Here is a 16,408-nt window from a genome sequence, read left to right as displayed (position 1 = left end):
GTCGAGCGATAGAAGCTGCACCTGGAACAACACAACCGCAACCAAACGTTTGCGATAGAGTTAACCGAACAGCCAGGAACTGCATTGTGTTTTGACCGCAGACAATACAACAAATACAAAGGAAAAATCACAGAGACCGCAGAGCTAAACAACCAAGCAACAATAATAATGCAAATGCCATTAACTTATAATGCAGTAGCCGAACTTAACTGTAAACAATACAACTAAGAATCACAGCTTCACGCAGAAATTTACCGAAATTTCCATAAAACCCATGTAGCTAAAAGACAAGCCCTCAGTATTCAACAAGAATGCCATTAACTTATAATGCTGAAATAACCATGGACTCGTGCATGCAGGTAACAACAATCCTCAGAGCAAGCAGGAACTGCATTGTGTTTTCAGCGCAGACAATATAACAAATACAAAACAAAAATCGCACAGACTGCACAGCTAAAGAACCAAGTAACAATAACAACCCAAACGCGCAAACAGGGCAAAAGCCAAATAACCATGAATTGTTGCATGCACGTAACAGAAATGCTCAGTATTTAACCAGATTGCCATAGAGAAGCCGAACTTACGAAAGGCACAAACAGCAAGCAGGAACCCCAGCGCACACGAAAAATCGCACAGACTGCAGAGCTAAACAACCAAGGAACAATACCCAAGCACGCAGGAACTCCACCGCAGACGAAAAATCGAACAGAGTGCAAAGCTAAACAAGCAACTAACAATACCAATGCAAAGGCCGCGAAGACAGTAAAACCCAAAGGCCGCGAACATACTAAAATCGAAGCCGAACTTTCCAGCATGTCGACGAGCAACAGCTGGCCGCCGACGAGACCACCACAGTGCATGCCGACCACAGCCAAGACAAACCGTCACTATTCAACCACAATCCCATTAACTTATAATGCTCAAATAACCATGGACAGTTGCATGCATGCAAGACAAAACGCCAGTATTCAACCAGAAGACAAACCCTCAATATTCATAATAATAATGCAAATGCCATTAACTTATAATGCAGCAGCCGAACTTAACCTCTAAACAATACAACTAAGAATCATAGCTTCACGCAGACATTTAGCGCAACGACTCTACCGCAGACCAAACATCGCACAGACTGCAGAGCTAAAGAAGCAAGTAACAATACCAACCCGAATGCCGCGAAGACAGTAAAACACAAGGCGAACATTCCAGCATCTCGAGGACGGACACCTGGTCGCCGATCAGACCACCAGACCGCATGCAACCACGTGCCCCTCGCGCGCCACGTGCCATTCGCCTCGAACCATGCGAAGCGCGCAATAAGACCCCCAACCGTTTCCGCCCCATAAAGCTTAGTTCGACTTAGGAAATATGCCAAATGTTTGCAAAAATCTCGTCCGTCAACCCATGGACAAAACCTCAGTATTGAACCAGAATGCCATTAACTTAAAATGCTCAAATAACCATGGACAGTTGCATGCACGTAAGACAAAACCCCAGTATTCAACCAGAAGACAAACCCTGGGTATTCACAATAATAATCCAAATGCCATTAACTTATAATGCAGTAGCCGAACTTAACCTCTAAACAATACAACTAACAATCATAGCTTCACGCAGACATTTACCCAAATTTGCATAAAACCCATGCAGCTAAGACAAAACCTCAGCATTCAACCACAATTCCATTAACTTATAATGCCCAAACAGCCATGGACTCTTGCATGCAACTAACACAATAGGCAGGAACCGCATTCTGTTTTCACCGGACACAATAGAACAAATAGAAAGGAAAAATCGCACAGACCGCGCAGCTAAACAACCAAGTAATCATAATAACCCAAAGGCCGCGAACAGGGTAAAACCCAAATAGCAATGGACTCTTGCATGCAGGTAACAGAAACCCTGAATATTTAACCAGAATAACTTACCAAAGTCACACCGAGCAGACAGAAACCCCACCGCAGATGACAAATCGCACAGACTGCAGAGCTAAACAAGCAACTAACAATACCCGAGCAGGCAGGAATTTCACCGCAGACGAAAAATCGCACAGACTGGAGAGCTAAACAGGAACAGCTGGCCGCGGATCAGACCACCATACCGCATGCCGACGACAGCGAAGACAAACCCTCAGTATTCAATAAGAATGCCATTAACTTATAATGTTCAACTAACCATGGACTCTTGCATGCATGTAAGAGAAAACCCCAGTATCTAACCATAACGCAAACCCTCAGTATTCAACCAGAATGCCATTGCCAAACTCACCAAAGCCACACCTAGCAGCCAGGAACTCCACCACAGACGAAAAATCGCACAGACTGCAAGCAACAATACCCGGGCAGGCAACACCTCTACCGCAGACGAAACATCGCACAGAACAATACCAACCCAAATGCCGCGAACACACTAAAACACACCCCATAGCTTCCAGCATCTCGAGAACGGACACGTGGCCGCCGATCACACCACCAGACCGCATGCAACCACGTGCCCCTCACGCGCGCCACGTGCCATTCGCCTCGAACCAGAATGCCATTAACTTAAAATGCTCAAATAACCATGGACACTTGCATGCACGTAAGACAAAACCCCACTATTCAACCAGAAGACAAACACTGAGTATTCACAACAATAATTCAAATGCCATTAACTTATAATGCAGTAGCCGAACTTAACCTCTAAACAATACAACTAACAATCATAGCTTCACGCAGACATTTACCGAAATTTGCATAAAACCCATGCAGCTAAGACAAAACCTCAGTATTCAACCACAATTCCATTAACTTATAATGCCGAAACAAAAACCTCAGTATTCAACCACAATTCCATTAACTTATAATGCCCAAACAGCCATGGACTCTTGCATGCAGCTAACAGAACAGGCAGGAACCGCATTGTTTTTTCACCACACGCAATAGAACAAATAGAAAGCAAAAATCGCACAGACGGCGCACGTAAACAACCAAGTAATCATAATAACCCAAAGACCGCGAACAGGGCAAAACCCAAATTTGCATAAAGCCCATGCAGCTAAGACAAAACCTCAGTATTCAACCACAATTCCATTAACTTATAATGCCGAAACAAAAACCTCAGTATTCAACCACAATTCCATTAACTTATAATGCCCAAACAGATAGCAATGGACTCTTGCATGCAGGTAACAGAGACCCTCAATATTTAACCACAATAACTTACCAAAGTCACACTGAGCAGACACGAACCCCACGTGCCAGTCGCCTTGAACCATGCGAAGCGCGTAATAAGACCCCCAACCGTTGCCGCCCCGTAAACCTTATTCTCACTTAGGAAAACGCCCAAATATTTCCCGATCTCGCCGCGATCAACCACAATTCCATTAACTTATAATGCCCAAACAGCCATGGACTCTTGCATGCAGCTAACAGAACAGGCAGGAACCGCATTGTTTTTTCACCGCACACAATAAAACAAATAGAAAGCAAAAATCGCACAGACGGCGCACCTAAACAACCAAGTAATCATAATAACCCAAAGGCCGCGAACAGGGCAAAACCCAAATAGCAATGGACTCTTGCATGCAGGTAACAGAGACCCTCAATATTTAACCAGAATAACTTACCAAAGTCACACCGAGCAGACACGAACCCCACCGCAGATGACAAATCGCACAGACTGCAGAGCTAAACAAGCAATTAACAATACCCGAGCAGGCAGGAACTTCACCGCAGACGGAAAATCGCACAGACTGCAGAGCTAAACAAGCAAGTAACAATACCAACCTCCAACATCTCGAGCAGGAACAGCTGGCCGCCGGTCAGACCACCATACCGCATGCCAACGACAGCCAAGACAAACCCTCTGTATTCAACCAGAATGCCATTAACTTATAACGTTCAACTAACCATGGACTCTTGCATGCACGTAAGAGAAACCCTCAGTATCTAACCAGAAGGCAAACCAGAATGCCATCGCCGAACTCACCAAAGCCACAGAATGCCATCGCCGAACTCACCAAAGCCACACCCAGCAGGCAGCAACTCCACGACAGACGAAAAATCGCACAGACTGCAAGCAACAATACCCGGGCAGGCAGGACCTCTACCGCAGACCAAACATCGCACCGAACAATACCAACTCAAATGCCGCGAACACACTAAAACACACCCCATGCCTTCCACCATCTCGAGGACGGACACCTGGCCGCCGATCACACCACCAGACCGCATGCAACCACGTGCCCCTCACGCGCGCCACGTGCCAGTCGCCTCGAACCATGCGAAGCGCGTAATAAGACCCCCAACCGTTGCCGCCCCGTAAACCTTATTCTCACTTAGGAAAACGCCCAAATATTTCCCGATCTCGCCGCGGTCAACCCTAAGTCAGCGATCTATCGATCACTTATAGTCCCCGGCAGGGACTAATAAAGAGTATAGTGTACCATTTAATATTTAGTAATATTTAAAACAATACTTAATAATATAGAGACGTGTTATTTAAAAATAAAAAAATTGAATTGAATTAATGTATTAATATTGAAGAGTGTAAATTTTTAAATTTATTAATATTCAAAAGTGTTTAATAAATTTGATGAAAAAATGTTTAAAATTAATACGAGTGCCTCCGGTCCTTATCAGTCGAGTCACTAACGTATTCATTTTACTTATTGGGTGGCCCCTATCAAATACGTAACTAAAAAAGTCACTAACGTATCTCTCCTCTCCTCTCCTTATCAGTCGAGCCCCCTAAAGGGTCCTTGTCAGTCGAGTCACTAACGTATTCATTTTACTTATTGGGTGGCCCCTATCAAATAAGTAACTAAAAAAGTCACTAACGTACCTCTCCTCTCCTCTCCTTATCAGTCGAGCCCCCTAAAGGGTCCTCTCCTTAACAGTCGAGCCTGCTTACGCATCCTTATCAGTCAAGCCCCCTAAAGGGTCCTTGTCAGTCGAGTCACTAGCGTATTCATTTTACTTATTGGGTGGCCCCTATCAAATAAGTAACTAAAAAAGTCACTAACGTACCACTCCTCTCCTCTCCTTATCAGTCGAGCCCCCTAAAGGGTCCTCTCCTTAACAGTCGAGCCTGCTTACGCATCCTTATCAGTCGAGCCCCCTAAAGGGTCCTTGTCAGTCGAGTCACTAACGTATTCATTTTACTTATTGGGTGGCCCCTATCAAATAAGTAACTAAAAAAGTCACTAACGTACCTCTCCTCTCCTCTCCTTATCAGTCGAGCCCCCTAAAGGGTCCTTTCCTTAACTGTCGAGCCTGCTTACGCATCCTTATCAGTCGAGCCCCCTAAAGGGTCCTTGTCAGTCGAGTCACTAACGTATTCATTTTACTTATTGGGTGGCCCCTATCAAATAAGTAACTAAAAAAGTCACTAACGTACCTCTCCTCTCCTCTCCTTATTAGTCGAGAATGAAAAAAATGTTTAAAAGTAATATTAAATTATATGAAGATTTTAATTTGTATGTGAATTTAAAAATAATTTTATTTTATAAAATAATAATTAGGAAATCATGTTACATTATGTAGGGAAGTGTTTTCAAACTTAAATCGTTTTGAGATATTGTTATTGTTTATAAATTGGCTATTTATATAAAAGAAAATTACCATTTACATAAAAATAAAAAATCAATATTATTAAAAGGATTAGAGTCTAAGATCTTTAGAGTGGAGAGGTCAAGTCTGGAAAAGAAGTCAATAAGAAAACCAAGATGAATACCACCCAAGTATTATTAAAAGAGGTTAGAATCTCTAATAACTCTTCATCATTCTAGAATATCAATATCAAAGTAGGAAAGATGCAAAGATGCATTCACACAAGGGAGGAGAAATTGAGGAGAAATTGGCGAGAAATTGGCTATGTTACATTGCACCATCAATCACCAAACCTGAATAGTTTGAAGGATTTTAAGGCTTGCGAGAAATTGCGTAATGGTTTAAGTGATTGTACAATTCATTTATACAGAAGCTTTGTCCAACCAAATAATATGAATGGATCTTTCACCCGACATATAGGAAACCAAGGTAGTCAAAACACGTGAAGCTCCAACATCATAAATAAGAAGTTCGTACTAAAGCGTCATTGTAGAGGTAATCTCTTGTGGTAATATAATCTAGTAGCATCCATCTTATTAGAACAAAATATTGCATAATCATACTAAAATTGCTTTGCATTTTGTAATCTAAACAATTACAATGTTTATGATTATATATATTTTTAGAGATTTTTTTTCAAGTAATCAACAAATTACCTTTATACCCCACCATTGGCAAAAAAATTTATAAGGAAAAACCCACCATAAAAATAGGAGAATTTTCACAACTTACTAAGTAATTTATTTTCTTTTATTTAATTTTTTAATAGATCATGTGTTAAGAGTGCAATTATTACAGTGATTTGAGTTAGGTTTAATATTTATCAATTGGATGAGTATGGAGAGGATTTTTTCGCTTATTCATCTATAGATTCTCAGTGAATCATATGTTTATTAGGCATTTTGTAATAATTGGCATGCAACCTAAATATCATCATTTGGCATGTGAAAATGTGGAGGCATTGATTATAACTACAGTTAAATATTGATCTCATTTGAATTCTATGAGAATGAAACCATTAACATATTGTAGAGATGAAATGGATTGCATCTTCCATGGTTAGCAAAATTATATATCATGTTAGTACATTACATTGAAGGAATTATCAAGCTTTGCTTAACATATTCATTCCTCATGTGCATCCTACAATTATCCTAAGCCTACACTGGGTTCAAATGATATAGTGCTTTCTTGTAAAATTATCTTATCTATGAAGTGCATAGATAACTTCAAGCATCTCTTTTAGGTTGGCCTCAACAAGTGAAATACTACCACATATGTATGCTTTCTTGTATCATGCAATGCAAATTAATAAGGAAGCCCCCCAAAGAGTTGCAAACATCAAATGGGGTCAATATCAAATAAATTATGAAGTTTCATGATGTGTGTTGGGTACAAATTTTGGAACTTTTAAACACCTTATTTCAACCCTTTTATCCTCAGCTTTGAACCAAAAACTCTCCTTTTTACCAATTTTATGAAGATAATAGTGTGAAAAGGGTATAATAAAGGTAATTATCTTTTATAAGAAAAATATTATCTTTTTAATTTATAAATATTAGTTAGAACCATTTATTGAGATACTAATTTGAAAATCAAAAGATATAGGAATTTCTTGCAATCACAAGGTGACAACTAGAGGAGAATTCCTATAATTCCTCCAAGGCCTATGGGGTTCCATGTTAGCTAATCTAACTCTGACACTTGGAGTGTATCCAAAATATTTATAAGATGGATAAAAAAATATCTAGCCCCTTTGTAGTTGGTTGCAACCCTCAAGTCAACGTTAGGTCAACACAGTGTGTCTACCCATAAATTCTTGGAGTTAGTTAAGGAAATCAACAAAATTATGTCCATCAGTTGGAATTTGAGTAGAAAGGCCTGAAAACCAACATTTGAAGTCAACAAAGATTAAGGAGGACCACATCAGATCCCTATCTTTCCTTCTTAGATATTCTATTTTGCTTAATATGCTAAATTGAACCCCATGTTAGGAAAATTCAATTCTAGTTTAATAGTTTTTGCATAAAAAGGTTGAATTAGGGACAAAAAAGTTAGCTAAACATTTTCACTCGTTATTCTTGAACAACATTGTTATTTTGTGTTAATATTTTGAGCTATATTTATATAAGAATACTTTTCTATGATATGGTGTAACGATCTCTCAATTTCTGAATCTCTTCTTTCACAACATATTGCAAGAGGGACCCAAGTATGTGTTGTATTGGTTATTATTATTTATTCTATAAATTTACTTGCATTTTGAGTTTACTATGTTAATATTTTTTTCAAACATACACAAGTTGTATATATTTCGTTTTTCTTGCAATTTCCTATACATGCTTTTTTTGGTGACATAATATTGTTTGAGGAATTAGATTCAGTTAGAGTTTTCCATAGTTGTTATTGTGTTTTAAAATTTCTTGTTAGATAATAAATAAATTAGAATTAATATATGTTGAGTGATAACTAGAAAATGTATTGAAAGGGGTCTAAATTTCAAGTAAAAAGCTTTTGTAATTGTTTGGAGTGAATTTCCTTTAACCTCAAAAAACTATTTTTTACCTTAGGATTTTTATCAGACTTTATAGACCATCTTGACTTAACAAAGTAAGCATCCATAAGAGCATCTAGTGTGCTAGTGTGATGTATTTGTTTGGATTTGTGATTTTATATCAGTAAGGAAAATAATTGGACTTAAGCTCATCGAAAAGAATCATTGAGCTTAAATCAATTCTAAGAATTACCTATATTTAAATTGTGTTTTATTTTGCATAAAAATACCTAAGTAGCTAGATTGCACACATAGTGTCTTTACCTGGTAAGTTTACCTACCTTGGATTGAAAAACAAGTGTTAAGGAATTTTTCCCTTTATATGACTTGACATTTTGGTGTCATTGTCGGGGAAGTGTAGAAGAAATGGTGATGGGAATTTAAATTGTTTTTTTTTTAAGTTAAGCCCACTGATATATTTTTTTTTAATTGATAATATTTTTTAGGTATTAAAGCATTAAAATAAATAGATTTAAAAACTTTGATATAATAGTTCATTGACTTTATTCATTGAAATATTAATTAAAATATTTTATAAAAGCTAGTTTTAAATAAATATATATTATTTTAACACTTTAATTAATTATTAAAACTAGTTTCTAAATAAGCATAATATTTTGATTATTTTATATTTAGTTTTAATCAAATATATTTTATTATTATAATAAAAAACTCCTCACCTCTAATAATTAATAATATTATACTTACTTTATTAATTAATAATATTCTATTTACATTATTAACTAACTTAACGACCGCTAATTCTGGGCAACGATGCATCCATACTATTTATTCCTTAAAATTGATTGATTATTCACCTTGCCTGAGGATGGACCACATTAGTTGGTTCTCGATTGATTCTTCACCTTGTCCTGAGGATGGACCACATTAGTTTCTGGGCAATGATGCATCCATACTATTTATTCCTTAAAATCGATTGATTATTCACCTTGTTCTGAGGATGGACCACATTAGTTGGTTCTCGATTGATTCTTCACCTTGTCCTAAGGATGGACCACATTAGTTGGTTTGAAACGTTGACCAAATCCTGATTATGTGATTAATCCCAAAGATATCTATCTCTACCATTTTATATTTAGGAGTATTTAAAACAATAATAATATTAGAAATAGAGATGTGTTATTTAAAAATTAAAAAAAATTGAATTGAATTAATGTATTAATATTGAAGATTGTAAATTACTAAATTTATTAATATTCAAGTGTAATAAATTTGGTGAAAAAAAGTTTAAAAGTAATATTAAACATAGGAAGAGAATAGGAAGGATTTAATTTATATTTGAATTTAAAAATAAATTTTATTAATAAATTATGATTAAGGATAATAAAATGATATAAAAATATATAGTTTAAAGTTTAACAATTGGAAAATCATGTTGCATTATGCATGGAAGTGTTCTCAAATTTCCTTTGAGATATTGTCATCATTTATAAATTTGTCATTTACATAAAAATCAAATAGATCAATATTATCAAAAGGAATAGATTCTAAGATCTTTAGAGTGGCGAGGTCAAGCCTAGAAAGGAAGTCAATAAAAAAACCAAGATGAATGCCACCGTAAGTACTATTAAAAGAGGTTAGAGTCTCTAATAACCCTTCATCATCCTAGAATATCAATGTCAAAGTGGCAAGGATGCATTCACATAAGGGAGGAGAAATGTAACGCCCCTTCCCAAGTCTAACCAAAGTAACTATGCCAACCGGGGTAAACATGAGGAGAGATGCTACTACAATCCGATTCGACCTCCTATGTCACCATAAGGAAGTGGAATCGATGAAACATCACATACAATCATCCAACATCATCAACATAACCCTTAGGAGACAAGTCAGCCACTCAAACATTCTTTCACTGGGTCCAACTATTATTCTATAACTCTTAGCCCATAGTCTCTCTCATGCTATGGGCAAGGGGGCGACCAACAACCTAAAGTTGCTCTCATAGGCCTGCATACCAGCGACTGTGGACCAGAATTTCCATTTTTGTGCCAACGACCTTGGGATTTAAGCCACTTTTCTAGCCCAGAATCTCGGTCTCTGCCCAGAACTTATTGTAACTTCCAGAATTCATTAAAAACATAATAACAATCCCGATCAATCAAAAATCACCCTTAGGTCTAGGGCTAAGCATCCCCAACCGGGACTGACATTTTGTCAAACACTTGGCATCAATGCAACCTATAGGTCTAGGATACAAGACATAGCATAAACGACTGAAACAACTTATGAAACATAACCAAAAGGATCACCTCCTTCTCTATTGAGCTACTACATCATCAATTAGATCTTTCATCCATCCATTTAACAGTTACAAGTAAATACATGAAATAACCATGACATGAACTAGTCATTCAACCATGCTTATAACCAGCATAAAACCATATAAATATCAAAGATATGACAACCATTAAATCCATATATAAATCAGTGAGAAAGTAAGAGAACTTAGCTTTTATTAATCATAGGCAAATCTGGCTAGGTTCGAGACTTTCACGTACCACCCTACCATAGACATGGTTGAACCAAATCTCTCTTTCAGCCAGTCACCCCCATGCCATATTCCAAGCATGAATGTAGGATCTCATAGAACAACCAATCCAAGAACAACCAAGGGAATCCAAAGGTTAAACCACCTCCACCCTCACCAAACCATGATCACACCAAAACCGGTGCTCTGATCATAACCTAACAGAACTTGGAATGTCATTCGGAATCCATCACTATCCTTGAGGAATTGTCCATCTCCTTGCCTCTCAAGCTTTACCGCAATCCAAACCCCGATCACTAGGCCCTAAACCAAGACTGCTCCATTCGGCTTTACCATGTATCTTGCCAAAACCGGTCAAGGGATTCCTAGGCCTTTGGGAATGAACCTTGAGACCACCTCCGCCCCGGATTCCGAAATCCATCTGGAAAACCAAAGTTATAAAATGGAAATAAACATCCCAACATACCATGACATCCCGGAAAAGGCTAGGCTAGGTTGAAATCCACTATCATAACTTGACAAAACCATGCCACCAACAGCAAGAGAACCATACACCAACATGCAAAGCCATGCATGTCCAAACCAGCTAAGAAATCACACATCAAAAAGGTTTCCTGCAAGTATTCCTGCTGAAGTTGCTCGATCATGCTTTCCTTTCCTGGATCCTTGCTTGTTTTCCCTCTCCTTTGCTTGCTTTTCCTTTCCTTGCTCCAAGAAAACTCTAAGTGACCAAGAGAGTGAGAGAGAGAGAGAATAATGAGAGAGCTCCAAACTTGAACTGATAAAAGCCATGAACTGATCCTTAGAAGCCTTTTTTGCATGCGGCCTCTAATTTCTTCATTTTACATTATTTTCTTTCAATTTCCTCCTCACATGCAACCTATGACCTTTGACCTTTTTTTCTCCTAATTTCCTTTATTTTCATAAATAAATGTGTCAAAAATGCTTGTTTTCCTTTTAATGCCTTTGCATTAGCCTTTGCCAAATTTCCTTAGCTAAAACACACATTCAGTGATGCCCACTAGGATATATTTGCCCAACATTTAGCTTGGAATATATGTCCCTTACCCATGGTCTTATTTTTTCTTTATTAACTTTTATTACATGACCTTTTCACCAGGGCTATTATAGAACCATCCCCCTTGGGGAACACCGTCCTTGGTGTTAAACCACACCAAGACCTTAGCAAAACCGCTGAAAAGCAAACGTATTGTCTATGGAGCTTTATAACTTAGCTCATTGCAGTATTTATAATGAAGAACCTACTCAAAAGCAAAACATCATGACAACATGAAAATATAACAACCATAATAGCATGACACCCATACCGCTTATTGGAGCTTTATAACTTAGCTCATGGCGGTATTTACATCCATATCCATATACAAACATCAAAACATCAACAAAACATATGCTAAACATAAACCAACATCAAATGAAAACTGCTTTGCCTTAAACGACAAACAATGAAGGATATAGGACCTGCATCTGATCCACCATTTTCCATGTAGCTTCTTCAGGCCTGAAGTGCTTCCACTGCACTCTATGGATATGTTCCTAAGCATGAGATGTTTCCGCTGCAATATGCATTGAGGCTTCGACTGGAACTCTCCTTCTTGCACCACCTGCAATACAGACCAATCAATAACATGATCAACATCCTTTATATACTTCTTAAGCAATGAAATATGGAAAACGTCATGGACTTTCACTATTGGAGGCAGTGCAAGTCAATATGCCACTAGTCCAATCCTCTTAGGGATCTCAAAAGGCGCACAATACCGTGGTGCCAACTTGGCACATGAACAAATCCTCAAAGAATTTTCTTGGGATTGATGCGCAAATACACATGCTCCCCAACCTGAAACTCTTTGAACACCCTGTGCTGATCTACATAATTCTTCTGTCTATCATGTACTACCTTTATATTCTTCTTTATAACCTGCATTTCCTACTCCATGTCCGTCAACATGTTTGGCCCAATAAGTACCATGTTCACTGGATCACTCCAGCGGATGGGAGTATTACAACTTCGTCCATACAATGCCTCGAAAGAACTCATCCTCAATGACTCTTTATAACCATTATTGTATGTGAACTCAACCAATGGAAGATACTCCTTCCATCTCCTCTGCTGGTGCATCACGTACATCCTAAGCATATCTTCCAAGATCCTGTTGACTCTCTCTGTCTAACCATCTGTCTACGGATGATAAGTTGTACTGAAGGCCAACTATGTACCCAAGCTTGCAAATAACTCCTTCCAAAACTTGGAAGTGAACTCTGCATCTCTATTTGACACAATCTGCTTTGGAACACCACGCAGTCTCATTATCTCTCTGATGAACACATGTGCTACCTCACTGGCTGATAGTTGAAGTTAAGACTGACTCATCACTATTATTCAATGAAAATCATGTCACTTGTAATTACCCCGTTGAGGGTTCGTAAGGGGGCATATTTTCACTCCTGCAAGATACCTCTAAGTCTTGAGTCATTAACATGTTTCCTTATGTCCGAAGAAAACAAGCTCCTAGTCAAGCAAAAACAATTTTAAAACATACACGAGACCCAATAAAATTCAAAAATTTTATAGATTAAAATTTTAAAAATAATAATAAATTTAAATTCAAATTTTTTTTATTGTTTTGTTTTCATATATTAAATTATAATTGTTATATACCTAGGGGGGATAATATGGGGTACCAAGGGAGGTACCCAAGGTAATAATGTAATAATGAGATGGGCCATAGTAATAAATAAGGTGGTTAACCCATGTCATGTAAGGGACCACAAGTAGTTAATAATAATGTAATGGGTCCATGGTATTAGTTGATGGTATGAGGGAACCATGGTAATGATGCATGGTATTGTATGTATGAGGCCTATATAAAGGCTAGAGACTCCACATGGAGAGATATGAAGATGAAGAGAAGTATTCTTGTATGAACAAGCATATGGCTTGTGGAGTGTTCTCCTTCCTTAAGGAGTGAATGTATGGTGTTGCCCTACCTTAAGGGTTTTTATCAATAAAGTATCATTTCATATTATTTCTGGGTTTATTTGCATTGTCTTATATTTTCATATCAGATCTATATATTTCCGGGTTAGATCTACAACAATCTTATTGTTCTTGGCTTATTTCTATTCTCGTATATTTTTGGATCATATATACAACAATTGGTATCAAAGCTACAACAATTGGTATCAGAGCACTTTCTTGGGCAAACCGTGGAGAATTTTTTTTTTTATTTTCGCAGGTATTTTTGGGTGGCGAAATTGCAGATCAGATCTGTAGGTTTTGGTGTAAGATCTACAAAATATAATTGCAGATCTGTATTCTTGGTGAAAAAATAGCCGATTTCAAAAAAAAAATCGGTTGAATCGGAGTCCGGATGAAGAAGATATCGCTGATTTAAAAATCAGTGGGGTTGCAGACAATTTTCAGGGCAGCGATTTTGCGGCGCAGATCTAGACGTCCTGGAACAAGATCTACAAAATCTAATTGCAGATCTGGATTCTTTGGGAAAAAATACTCAATTTCAAAAAAAAAATCAGTCGAATCGGAGTCCGGATGAGGGAGATATCGCTGATTTAAAATCAGTTTTTTTTTGCAGAAATTTTGGGTGACGACGGGAGAGTAGCAGCGCAGATCTGGAATTTCAAGTGCCTGGATCAAGATTTCTATCACATGGGCAGATGCAGAATGGTTGTTCCATTTCCAAAAACAGGTTATAATAGAGATTCTGAGAAATATTGACAGATTTGTGGCCATTTCAATTTTTCGCCAAGTTAGTGAATCTTTCTCAAACCCTCTTCATGGAAAAGTTTACAGGAAGAGATGATGGCCCTACTATTGAAGAATACTTACAAAGAATAAAGTCCAAATATGGGATATGTTGGAAAAATGCAGTATGGTTTAATTTGACAGAAGAGGCTGACAGATGGTATTCTTCACTTGACTACCAACAGTTGATCAAACTTTCAGATGCAGAATTTGAAAAAGTCTTTTTGGACAAATGGTCTCGGGCTAGAAAAAAGGAGAATGAGACACATAAGGGGTTAATTGCTACGGGTATATCCTTATTGCAAATTCATGGATTGATTCAGAAAGAGAAGATCATTGTTTCTATCAATCCTAGTTGTAAATATAATTTTATCAGTGTTAATTTGGCAAAAAGATTGCAAGTTCCAGCAAAACACATTGAAACTTTACAAGTTGATAATGAGGATGTTCAAGTGTACAAGGATTTGAAGATTTCTATGGATAAATATGTGTTGCATGGTGATTTTTATGCTTCAGAAATGGATAACATGGATGTTGTTTTGGGATACCCTTGGATGGAATCCGTGGGTACTATCAATATTAATGTGCAGAAGAAATTCCTGAAGCTCTGGTATAAAAAGAAGAAAATTACATTACAGGATATTTCCATTAAGAAGCAGGTAGAGTCCAAGGAGGCTGAAGCAGAAGATGTTCAAGGGACTGACATATCAGATGATGAGCCTTTGATGATCGACAATCAAACACAAACAGAGGCTGCAGAAGCAAAGGTTACAGGTGATGATACATCAGAGGAGGGCTCAGTGGTTGAAGTCATATTGACAAAGAAGACACCACAACAGGCACCACAACAGGGTGAAGTAAAGAAAAAACCATCGTGGGTTAAAACTTCAACATATCATCACCCACATCACCCAGCAAGACAACAATCAAGATGGCAACCAATTAGCCACATGGACAACAAACCCCGCAGGACAGATCGAGAGGAACAAAGATCCACCTACTACACATCCACACAGAAGAGCTACCGCAGTCAACTTCCATCGCAAGTGAGCGAGGCACCAGCAAGATCGAGGGTTCACCTTTCTCTTGGATGGCTAGATGCACGTGCATGGTATCAGTGGACTACTCTTTTGAGTAGATCTTATTATTTATGTTCTTCCCATGTTTCGGGGACGAAACATGCTTAGGGGGGTGGAATGTTATATACCTAGGGGGGATAATATGGAGTACCAAGGGAGGTACCCAAGGTAATAATGTAATAATGAGATGGGCCATAGTAATAAATAAGGTGGTTAACCCATGTCATGTAAGGGACCACAAGTAGTTAATAATAATGTAATGGGCCCATGGTATTAGTTGATGGTATGAGAGAACCATGGTAATGATGCATGGTATTGTATGTATGAGGCCTATATAAAGGCTAGAGACTCCACATGGAGAGATATGAAGATGAAGAGAAGTATTCTTGTATGAACAAGCATATGGCTTGTGGAGTGTTCTCCTTCCTTAAGGAGTGAATGTATGGTGTTGCCCTACCTTAAGGGTTTTTATCAATAAAGTATCATTTCATATTATTTCTGGGTTTATTTGCATTGTCTTATATTTTCATATCAGATCTATATATTTCCGGATTAGATCTACAACAATCTTATTGTTCTTGGGTTATTTCTATTCTCGTATATTTTTGGATCATATATACAACAATTGGTATCAAAGCTACAACAATAATTATAATTATATTTAAATTTTATACCATGTTTATAATTATAATTATAATTAACTTCGCTCGTTCTTGCTGGTTATAACTATATATATATATATAATTCTTAAAGCAAAACAAACTAGACCTTTTTAATTATATAGTTTTTCTTTTTCATTTTTAACCAATTAACTTTTAAGTCATGCTTTCAGTATATGCTTTTTTTTTAATCGTATTAAATCCTCTAACACATCACAGTTATTTGAATGAG

This window comes from Pinus tabuliformis, chromosome 1_2 (genome assembly GCF_031772625.1).
Source record: "Pinus tabuliformis cultivar Carrire ecotype Pingquan chromosome 1_2, CPIR1, whole genome shotgun sequence".
Taxonomy (NCBI): Eukaryota; Viridiplantae; Streptophyta; class Pinopsida; order Pinales; family Pinaceae; genus Pinus; species Pinus tabuliformis.
The sequence above is the reverse complement of the archived record's forward strand: the minus strand, read 5'-3'. Positions refer to the sequence as shown.